General features: G+C 32.3%; 1 protein-coding gene across 6 annotated transcripts in view; it reads right to left on the bottom strand.

The window, feature by feature from the left end:
- LOC105196291 (neurexin-3) overlaps positions 1–12,637 on the bottom strand; it is a 502,597-nt gene that overhangs the window by 26,490 nt on the left and 463,470 nt on the right. The gene's annotated exons all lie outside the window — the stretch shown is intronic.

Here is a 12,637-nt window from a genome sequence, read left to right as displayed (position 1 = left end):
TTTTCCCGATGAAAGTCAAGAGATATTGAAATCTAAAGATACCATTTTAATGCAAATGTTACTACCGTAATTACAGTCAATAACTCGCGCAATTGTGTATTTACACTTCTTGGAAAAAATTTAAATAGTTTCAATAGAAATACTTATTTACTTCAAGGATATAGTTATAAAAATACTGTTTGAAATAAGTATTTCGTGTAATAAATATTAAAAAAGCAAATAGCATTTAATATTTATACAATATACGTTTACATGAAATAAAGTATTTACTTTATATTTTGATATACGTACGTCATGAACAAATAAGTTATCTCTATTTTTTATTTTTTATTTTGTATTTCTTAAGAGTGCAAAATAGAACATATTAAAATAAAATACTTCATATACCTCGTGGGAATATAAATGTAACTTAATTTTTATGAACGTGTATTACAATAAATTCACTTGACCTTGATTACTCTTAGCTATTTGGTAAAACAATTTATATATATATATATATATATATATATATATATATATATATGTATGAAATATGTGCAGTTTTTTATTTTAACATTTTCTCTTAAAAAAAATAGAAATTAGAGAAAACTTATTTATTTGTGACGTGCATCCAAATATAAATTAAATATCTTATTTTAAGTAAATATAGGTACAAATATTATAAAAAATATTTGCTTTGTTATATTCATTACACAAAGCACCCAGCGTTGCACATTCGGATTGTTTTTTTAAGTAAGTCCACACATCCACGAATTCAGATTTTATGGGTTCTGTAGGCAGAATAGTTGCATCACTTTATTTGTGACAATGCAAAAAGTTGTTTTTTTATGTATAATAACTTTGTCGGAGTACGGAATATCGTTGCGATACGGAGATATGGAGGAGGTGTTTCAAGAATCTCTTACGTTAAAACAAATCAAGGAAAGTTAAAGAGATAGACCTGTCCATCTTTAAGACGACAGTTCATCGATTGATTTTAAAGTATTCTATCGTTTTGTGTCCATTTCACAAGTGTACCATAGATTATTTCGGCGCGACATCGAGTCCGGCCTCCTTCACCGAGCTGGGAATTATCGACACGAAATTCTATGGGTTCAAAGGTCCTCGTCTATATACCGCGAGCGCGGAGGGAAGATCGCGAAGGAGGATCCAAGGTTCGAACCCTCTCACGACCCCTTGACTATATCGGAGGACGCCTTCGTCGAGGACGCCGGGATCCTGCCTCGAGCGTGAGAACGATTCTCGCCCACGGTCAAATTCCGTCGATCGAGTATTAGGGCGTCAGGGCGACGCAGGAAGAAACTTTAAGACGCGTCCGATGAGACGATTTAAGAAAAACGGAAGCTCGCATTTGTACAAATAAGATAAGCATATGACGAAAAGCTGGACGCTAATCATCTCGAGTTGGCTTCTAGCGATCGACTGTAATATTTTTACGATTAAAGAAAAATACTTCACCGTACTTTTCTGTCATCCCTCGAGAATAACTGTTGAAAATAAAACAGATTCTTTAATTAACAACTCCGTGTCAAACTGTTGTTTAAATGTTAGAAAGCAAATAAAAACTCTACATTGTTAAAAACAGCAGCAGAATTTAATGTAATGTATAATGGAAGCAAATTTCAAACAGGTACATTAAAAATATTTAATTTGCATTTAATGTAAATTTAATGTTGTCAAAAGTGCATTAAATTTCATGCACATGCTTTTCAGTTATACATACATTAAATTCTATGACATTTGTAACAGTGCATATTACTTTAATAATAAAATAAAATGTTTTCTTATATCTTGTAGAACAATAGAGTTTAATCAAATGTAAATTTTTAAAAATGTCGTAAACTTTAACGTACTTTCAAGTTACATAAGTAAATTAAATTAATACCTATAATTGAAAAGTATATTTTGTATATGAGCATGAAATTCAATGCATTCCTGATAACATTAAGTGTTTGCAATGTTCTCTGATTAAAATTTGCTTCCATTATGTTACATTACATTCAGCTACGTATTTTTAGATGTATCCTTTTCACAATAATGTAAAACAAAATTAATTATAAAAAAATTAAAATAATATTAATTTTAAAATTAATCAAAATTATCAATAACATACGTATTCTACATGCTATGATAAATTTTGATACAAATTCATATACTGCGAGTAGATAATTTTTAAAAATTTGTGTTATTTCTAATAATAATAATTTGTTAAACAAAAACAATATTTTTTTCATCCTTCTTATCACATTTTTAAAATTCTAGTTAATAAATAAATTCGTAAAACATATAGAGTAAGTGTTCTATTTATGACTTGGAACTTTCACTTAGCATCAATGGTACACATGGTTAAAACGACGCGAAATAATAGGCAGAAGAGGCTATTATTCCTACATTAGAATGCATAGGCGTTCCCGTAGGGACGCGGATTACATTACCCCCAGGGTACACCATGAATAGAGTTCCTTAATTAGAGACCAGGGTAGCATGGAATTCGAAGAAGCATCCTCGAGTCCTAGACGTGGTTATCGAATAATTTTATACGTGAAAAACCATCCACCAAAACGCGATACGTTTAATAAGATAACAAAACTTCAGAAACAGAAGCACCGGATTCATCTCGATTATGCGGAATATTAATACATTAACTTCTATCTCTATCTTTCATCCAAAAAGTTATTACAATAATGTATGTCGCTTCGGTGTTAGAATTATTTGAACGACGAATTGATGTGTTGCGACGAATTTGATGGAAACTGTTGAATTTACGAGTAGTAAAGACGATAGATTACTTCGCAGGAACGGCATGCCGCATAGAGGGCTCGGGGCTCATAGAGATGAAAGGGTTGATCCTTCTAGTCGAGTTGATCTACTTAGATATCAGGATGATAGGACGATCGAGGAGGATGCACGGGATGTCCTCGTAAAGGATGCCGAGGGTTTTATTTCCAACCCTCGCTCACCTACGTGCGATCGATAAACCTTAACTCGTCTCTTCTATTAACGTGTCATAATTCCTTAACAACTTGAACTTTTTAAATTAAAGAATCGACCCAGACGCTCTCTTACGCAACGTTGAGGTACAATTACACCTTGACTACGTCTCAGATCACATTTGAGTATCACGTCTAGATATTTGTGTCGTCGCGATAGTAAATATTAATCGTGGAATTGTAATATTCAAGCACCACGTGTCGTTCGAACTATTTTACGACGGGGGCAGCATCGAGGGTAAGAAGTGGCACAGGGGTTGAACACGTGGGCACCAGAGCGAGGAATGTAATGAGAAAAAAGGCCTATCACGTGACCTTTTCCATCAGAGATGCATGCGATGTAAGAAGGTGCTGCCCGAAGCTTTCCTCCAAAGGGGTTGCTTTCAATTAGTCTCGAAAGAGTGGTTCGAGGTGGTCGACTAATTAATTGCCGACCATGTCTTTAATGAGCAATGTATATTCCGTTCTCGGCATACGGCGCCGATCACTCGATTTGAAAACTCGATGGATTATTCTGTATTTTCTTGTCCCTCTTTTTGAAGCACGAACAATGTAGTTGAAATTGATTCCGACGGAATAGTCTTTTCTTCTAAAGGCTAACAATTTCCTGAAAACGGAGGAATAAACAATTTTATCCTCGGCAGAAACATTTCGTTTTCTGAAATAAGGGAAGAATATTGTTTGAAGTGAAAACTCATCCGTCACGCGGAATAGCTGATGCTTTTAAAGCACATTCTCCATTGCTGTTTCATAATACTATTGTGCTCTTCGAGCGCTTTTAATTTTTTATTAAATTTACACAATTATTCTTTGTCGTACCCCGAGAGACGATTTTATCAAATGTCTTTGATCTCTTTATTATATAAAACGTTTCTGTTTTTTCCTAAATGTACATCTTCGTACGACGATCGAGAGAAGATGACACACGCGTAAGAGAGAATACGTGGCTTGGGGATAAGCTACCTTCCACACATGAAGCAGAGCAGCAGAAAGCGCGAAGAGGATTCTCTTCTCGCTTTCGTTGCAAGCCGCATGATACGCGAGTCATATGGGGTAGAGGGAGGATCACGGCATCGTGCATGCTCCAGAAAGGATTGAACTTCCCAAGCTCGCGCGAATTCCCAATAATGAACACGGCAGGGTAAAAGTCAACCGATTGCGCAAAGAAAAATAGCAGTTCTACTGATGAGAAAAGCTATTAATCAATTTATTTTTTTTTCTTCTTGTAAGTAACGATTATTTTTAATAAAGAATGTTCCCTTGATAATTATACTTTTCACAAAATACAAAGATATATCATTATTATATTCAAAAAAGAATTTGTTAAGACTAGCTCTTTCGAAAAATATTATAAAATTGTATCCAAAAGAATCAGAATATAATAAGAAAATCGAACTTTTTTTTTTAATTTAATATTTTTTATTGAAGTATTAAATTACTTATTGTTAGATTCAAAATATTGAATAAATTTGATAATTATATTATAATAAGTTCAGAAGAGTTTATTTTAAGTAAATATTATTTATTTTAATGAAATAATAAATGTATTTAAAAAAAAAAATTTGTTATAAAGATAATCATTATACTTAAAAAAGAAAAACTGAAAATTGAGTATCGCTCTTATTATCTTTTTCGAAGAAATAGAAATTGAGTATTCGCTTTTCTTAGCAGAGATTAATATTTTCCTGTGTGTAGGATCTAATGCAAACACATGCACAAATTGCTTTTGCGGTAAAATATATTTCTGATGTACTTTTTTTTATAGACGCGTCATTTAGTATTATATTATTATATTAGTGTTTGTTAGTTTGGCATCAAATTATGCGAGGGTGTCTAAAAGTGTTGGTTAAATAATCTGTCCGTAATTATTAGCCATAAATGTTAATCTATCATTTTTCTTCTTTATTAGAATTTTATTGATACTAATTCTGTCCATTTGTGGGCAATGAGAAGATGTCGCTCCGTATAAAATAAATATTGCAATAAATAAAAAAATATCAAATTAAAGGCACTACTAATACATTCCTTCCTGAAACACACATCGTTCAATTCTCGCATTATAATGATCTAAAATATTATCTAAAATATTATTTATTATTTCCAGAATATTTTAAATAATTAAACAAAGATGTACATTAGCCATTTGAATCAATTATAATTAAATAACATCATATATCAGGAGTAATTAACAGTTACTCGGCAACAATTATCAATTGGAATTAATTAGTACAGTCCAGAAAATTTTGTAAAACATTCAATCAAAATTTACGTCATTAACTCTTATTATTAGGAAAGCAGGAGAAAAGGTCATCAAAATCCTAAAGGGTTTCAAACGATTTAGGAAGCTATCAGGACAACAACGTTGATCAGGAGTTTCGCTCATGCGACACTGCTAAGCAGGCAATTGGGGTGTGGCGATAGACTCAAAGGGTTAACGTAACAAAGGCTTATAGTGAGGTCAAAGATCTCTCGTGACGCCTAACCAACGAAAATTCCGCCCAAAGAGATGTAACATGTAATACACAGCTTCCTTAGAGATTCTCGGTAACTTTTGACATTTGCTTATTTAGAACTACACGAAGAGAAGTTTCTCATAAAATTTACCTTGAAAATTGAAGTAGATGTAGAACAACAATGTATTTCGAAGAGTTTTTTGTGTGAATTCTTTGATTTATTAATAACTACCTACACAAATTTTATATTTTAACATAGCAAACTATAAAATATCCCATCAAACACAACGTTACATGTAACGTAAATGTTAGTTGTAATTTCCCACGCAACAATGTAACTGTTATATAACGAGTATGTTATATAACAGTTATATTGTTGAGTGGGAAATTACGACTAACATTTACGTTACATGTAACATGGTGTTTGCTAGGATATATTTTTGATTAAATTGAAAGGAATTAGGTTTGAAAAAATTAAATCAGAAATGTAGCGAAATAATGCCAATACGAGCCGACACACTGAATGTTCGTGTGTATATAAAAATTTTTATTATTACAATTTATAACTCATGCTATGCAAACTGCGCGCCGAATGCTTTCTCGATCTTTAACAATTCTTACATGAAGACGAAATCCGCGATGTAACATGTTAAATTGACGAATCATTTAATATTTTTAATTATTTTTACTAAACTGAATAGTTAAATTTCAATAAATTTAAAACACGTTGCGTTCGTAATTCTTTATTCTTTTAAATAGAATAAATGTCAACTATACGACATCTAATATAAATTTTATCAATATGGTAATTGATCAGCGTATTGTTTATGCCATAAATACAATATAAAACATATTTATCAATAGAAGAAGTGAGTCATTTCAAATGTTTTATTTCAAATTAACATGTAAAATAAGAGATTCATTATTTAGAAGATCCAGATTCGAATCTTATTAAGCCAAACAAATTTTTGTCCAAATAGGATCTTATAGAACTTAATTTAAATAGAATATAATTTAAATACAATTTAATTATATGAATACAATTAAACAAATTTGCGTACCATTTATAATGTAAAGTTCTTATAAAACATTGAATATGTGACAGCAGTTTAACAGTTCTCTGTCATTACATTCATAGAATAGACGCAAATATGTACTTTCAGCGACCGTGCGAAAATTGTTTAAAAATAGAAAATCCTAGTTAATCATTATTTTAGAAATGTTAAAATTTTGAAAGGTAATTAATTTAAAATAATTAAAGAGTGCAGAATTTAAAAATATCAAGCGTTTTGCGATCACTTTTGCGGTTTATTATAAAATTTGTTCCAAAGTCTAAAGGATTCATGTCCAAATCGGATTTCTATACCTATTGGAATTGCAATCTGATCGCAGCACTGATCGGCCGATCAGATCTAGTTTTAGAAATATTAAATTAGTAAAATATGAGCAATCAAACTCTGAATAATTTTATTAATTTCAAATCTATTATACTATACAAACTGGCACTAATTTCTTTTTCTGAATAAAATTTTTATTTTTGACTTTCAAACTGCTCGTTTTTACTCAATACTAAAAAAATACATTAAAATTTTTTAAAATTTTATCTAAAAGTCGATAAAAGTGATACAATTTGGAATCAGTAATTTTAAATCGGACCGGAAAAAGTATTTTGATATTTTTCATTACAGCTCAACACAGGTGAGGGATACATCAAAATGACCTAAGACAAAAATGAAAGGAATTATTATCTTTCCAACGGAACCTTTGCTTTTATGTTCGGACTTTTTTTGTTCCTTATAGAAAGCAAAAACTGCAAATGGATCTGATTTACCTTACCCTCCCTTATATGTATAAATATCAAACATTGTATATATACATATATGAAAACAAATTTCATGTATGATTATATATATATTATTACGTAAGAAAAGTTTAAATTGTAAAACCTTTTGCTTTAGAATATTTACAATGTTGCATGGTAATTTTTGTTAAGCAATTTATAAGATACCTTTTGCATATTTCCAAAATTCCTATCGTTACTCATAATATTTGCTACAAGTTTATCATTATACAAGCTAAAATTTCTAGCGAATTTTGTAGTAAAATGTAATAAAAAATTCTTTCCGTAGAAGAAAGAGGGTTGTGAAATAACATTTTGTTTTTTAAAAGTTGTTCAGTAAATATTAACGCGACATAATTCTTATAAACAGTAGTTTGTTAACCATAAACTTTTATCAATTACTTTATAGATATGTTTATCAGATATATTAAACGAACATAATTTACAATTTACTGAAGAGGGAAAAATGAGTGCGTTTGTGAGATAGCAGGAGGGTATCATAGAATACTAACAACTAATGTCATAAAAGACACTTTTAATTATAAAAAAATTACAAATTAATGATCTTTCGTAGATTACACACTTAATAAGTGTTTTATATTATTATTTTATGAACAGGTTATAAATATATTTTATTTGAAAAAGTAAAATATATTTTATTTTAAAAAGTTATATTTAAAAAATTCTTTTTATAATTTGTTTGACTTAAAATATAACTTTTTAAAATAATTTTTTAGCTGCTAATAAGTTTATTATGTAACGTCCACTATAAGATTATAAAATCGCAAAAGCGATCTTACACACGTAATGCAAATAGTTCACGATCATCTCACGACCCCTCTCATTGCATGATATAACTTTATACATATATTAAATTCATACGTATATTACGGCATACATTAAATTTAATTACATAATTTGGAAATCACATTTAAGGTCTTCAATGTAGATTGAAGTTAAAAAATTAAAATATAACATACTACATAACTTCTTCAAATTATGTTGAGAGTAAAATAAAGTCGCCTATTGTGAGATAGATTCCTAAGAAGAAGTAGCGAGGTTTCTTCTATAAAGGGCTTACAGGGGTCAAAAATCGTCAAAAATTTTTATTTTTTTATTCGATAGTACAAAGTTTCAGGAGTATTGTGTTAAAATTTCAAGTTATTTGGTGAAGAATTGACGGAGATATGATTTTTTGAAGTTTCTGCCTCGGAGACCCGTACGGACTCACACGTATACGCGGCAGGTATACGACCCTCCGGCAGCGCCCGACCGTCGCCGTAACGGGTTTTTCCGCTGAAATTCTTCTTTGTACATGCAAGGCCCCTTTTCCTGTTTAGACGTGATTTACTACCTGCGTATTTCGACACATTTATTCCGTTTTTTCGAAAAGGAGAGAACGCACAGTTTGCTGAGCATCGAGGTGTGTAGACGTATACTCGTGTCGTTAAAATGCCGAGATTTTGTAAACTAAGCAGAGATGATAGACCAACCGGTTTGCGGTTAGATCGAAGAAAAGACCGAACCCAAAAGTAAAAAAAACCCGACGAAACAAACACGAAGAGCGCGTCGGCAAAAAAAGTGCGTTTATCGACTTCTCCGAAAGTACCGGAGGACGCGGAAAAACATTTCCGAATCATAGACTTTCTACTAGTTTTTACGACGATTTCTAATTTAGTGAAATGCGCAACCTGTGGTGAAAAAGTGTATTTTAAATCATGTGACAAGCAAGGACTAGGATTTACAATAGAAGTGAAATGCGAGAAATGTAAACTGCCAAAATTCGTTCCGTCGTGTGAGAAGATCGGTGGAAAGTATGAAATAAACTTTCAATTTATATTTGTGATGCGTATATTAGGTTTGGGAAGTGCGGGATGCAACAAATTTTGCGGATTGATGGATCTTGCAAGCAGTTTCCTCAGTCAGCATGTGTACGAGACTTATATCGAAAGTATAATGACGAATGTCCAACGAGTTGCAAATCAATTTTTTTGCTCTGCGGCAAAGCAGGAAAAAGAAGAAACGCTGAAAGCAAATAATACAGCGGAACTAATTGTGTCAGGAGACGGTACGTGGCAGAAGCAGGGGTTCACATCTTTATACGGCGTGGCTTCACTCATCGGATATTACACCGGAAAAGTTGTCGATATATGTGTGAAAAGCTCGCACTGTAAAAAATGCGAATATTGGAATAAAAAATGCAACACTGAAGAGTTTGCAGAATGGCACGAAGAGCATATACGAAATAACGAGTGTGACAGCAATCATGACGGACCAGCAGGAAATATGGAAGTCGGTGCCATAGTTGAAATGTTCAAGCGTTCGATGGAAAAGCTCTCTGTCATGTACAAATTTTACATAGGCGACGGAGATTCAAAAACGTTCACAGGTGTCAAAAATGCCAAACCTTACGGGGATAATATTCAAATTTATAAAAAAGAATGTGCTGGCCATGTGCAAAAAAGGATGGGCACACGTTTACGCAACTTAGTAAAAAATGTTGTGGAAGAAGTATTATCGAAAGGGAAAATAATAAAAAAAGAACTACTTTCTGGCAAGGGAAAGCTAACGGCTAAACTTATCGATAAATTGACCATATATTACGGATTAGCCATCAGAAGACAGACTCTGTACAGAATATGAAAAATGCAATTTGGGCAACGTTCCACCATTACAGCTCTACAGATAAAAATCCGTAGCATACGCAGTGTCCGAGCGGCGCCGACTCATGGTGCGCTTGGCAACGAGCTCTCGCCGCTGATGACTTAGCATCATTTCATCACGATTACGAACCGTTCCCAAACATCGTAGTGAAACACATAAAACCAATTTATGAAGAGTTGAGCAACGATGAGCTTTTAGAGCGTTGTCTTGGAGGATTTACACAAAATAGCAACGAAAGTTTAAATTACCTTATTTGGAAAATCGCGCCGAAAAAACTATCAAGCAGTTCGAAAATTGTTGAATTGGCAGCAAATATTGCTGCGTGCCAATTTAACGAGGGAACGTACGCTCTACTGGTATTTTTACACGATATCGGTGTATCTCTCGGACCAAGTGCACACGAATACCATAGGAAGCAGGATGACGAACGCGTGAAAAGAGCCGATCAACAAGCTGCAATAACGACTAAAGAAGAACGAATAAGACGAAGGCAGGCACAAAAAGATACGTTGGACATCGCAATTTCTGCGGGAACACTTGAATACGGGCCTGGAATCGACGACTCTATGTAAGTAACAAAAAAAAAGTGAAAAATTCTCATCTTATACACGTATAAATGTATGTAAAACTTTAAACGCGTTTTTCTCGAAATGTTGTTTTCAAAGTCGGTGTCCATCAGAACTCAGCGAATATGCAAACGATCGATTTCTAATTTTGCACACACTTTCTACACATATATGCCCATCCCCCAACGACCTTATTTTCAAATTTTTTATTTTTTTCGATTTTACAGCTACAAAATGGCCGACTTTTAGTGCTGAAAAACACGATTTTTGCTTAAAAACGTTATAAAAAAATTAGAAATGAAAAAAAAAATATTCGGGCATCGTTGGGGGATGGCAAAACATGTCCAGAAATGAAACCTTTTTGGTTTTTTGTTTTCAGATAAACCTACATCAAGTTACGAGGGACACCGCAAAGCGCTTTTTTTCTACAGCGTCTCCGAAAAATGGCTGCCATCGGCTGAATTTACAATATTTTTACTTGAAATTTTTACAAATTATACTTCAAAATACACTTTATTGAATACACTTTATTGCGTAAATGTATGTCATAACCAAACACAGAAAAAAAATCACAAAAATCTTGTATTTTTTCACTCAATAGACCCTTGTAAGCCCTTATAAATGCATATGATTGGTACCATCATAAACTTATTACTATTGGGGTGAAATCTATTTAGTAGAAAATTCATTAAATCATGCGTGCAGTCGTTGAAAAAAAAAATTTTTTTTAAATTAGATGTCAAGATTTATTGAGATGAATATTTAAACCTTCTTTATTATAAAATAAACAAATATTTGACAATAAATTCTGCATGCAATGATAGAGTAAAGTTTTATTGATAGAAAACTACGAGATGTGATGATTTGCTTAATTATAAATATTAGATTTCGTGATCGTGAAACTGAAAAGCGTGGAACTCATAATATGAGATACTCAAAAATTCCCACTTATTATTGCATATTCTGATTTTGAGAGCTTTCTAAAATGCTATAATAAAGTTTTTTATTGAGGACTTTCGAATTATAAAGCTTGAAAGTTATGGCTTTCAGCATTAGCACTGAGACTTTAAAATATCTCGAAGAGAATAGATTTTATAGAAAAATGTTACGTAAAAAGGTTCTTGAGTATCGAAAGAGCTATTTGATTGGTCAACTAGATTTTGAGTCCGGAGCCTAATTTGAACCTAGTAAGATTCAAGTCGATAAGATCCATCTTATATATAATAAAAGAATCTTTGTATCTCATATTAGAAACCCTTTTTTTTGAATTAGCAAAATAGTTGCTCTTAGAATTTAACGCGAATTATATGCGATATGATATTATTTTACCACTCCACACGTATCTCACGACCTCTTTCCTTCTATAATCTGGACTTTATTGCAGGCATTGTAATCAATTTACTCTGGAATTGAAACCGTTTAAAAAATTTTATAATTTTACGATACTTGTTTGATGATACACATTTAAGAGAGAAGCAAGGAATCTGGTGTCTGTACCTTTTAATTCGATATCTCTATTTGTTTGTTATCTGCATTATACTGACAATGAGTTATATTCAATAAATGGACAACCAAATGAGTAAGTAAGTGAAATTATCCAAATAATATACTCATGATGCTGGAGCATGATTCAAACAATTAAAGTGTAATAATATAAAGTAACAAAGTTATAAATTTAAATTACATCTAAGATATATTTTCATAGACGTGTTCGTGTAAAAATTATATTTATTCAAACGACTCTTACGTAAATCAGTTATGCGACTGAGGAAAAAGATTTGGTCAATATTCGTTAAATATTAAACACGTGTGCGTATTTGCAAGTTCCGCACTGCGCAAACGATGCTCGCGGGACCGAAAAGCTCGTACACACTTATGAAAATGCATCGTGCATTAGCCGACGATAAATTTCCCCGGGCCAGGAAAACGAGTGCAACGCAGTCTATTAGGTGCAATGCTGCATCGTAATTAATATCTGCAGGAATATGCAAACATATACGTGAACCGTTTGATTACATATAGTAAAGTGAATCTAGTTGGCCGACGTGGTTGAATGAAAAAATACTGTAATATTTTTTCAATGGAACCGCGCGAAATCTTTGACGTATGTACAGATACTCATGA

Source organism: Solenopsis invicta, chromosome 4, assembly GCF_016802725.1.
Source record: "Solenopsis invicta isolate M01_SB chromosome 4, UNIL_Sinv_3.0, whole genome shotgun sequence".
NCBI lineage: Eukaryota > Metazoa > Arthropoda > Insecta > Hymenoptera > Formicidae > Solenopsis > Solenopsis invicta.
The sequence above is the reverse complement of the archived record's forward strand: the minus strand, read 5'-3'. Positions and strand labels throughout refer to the sequence as shown.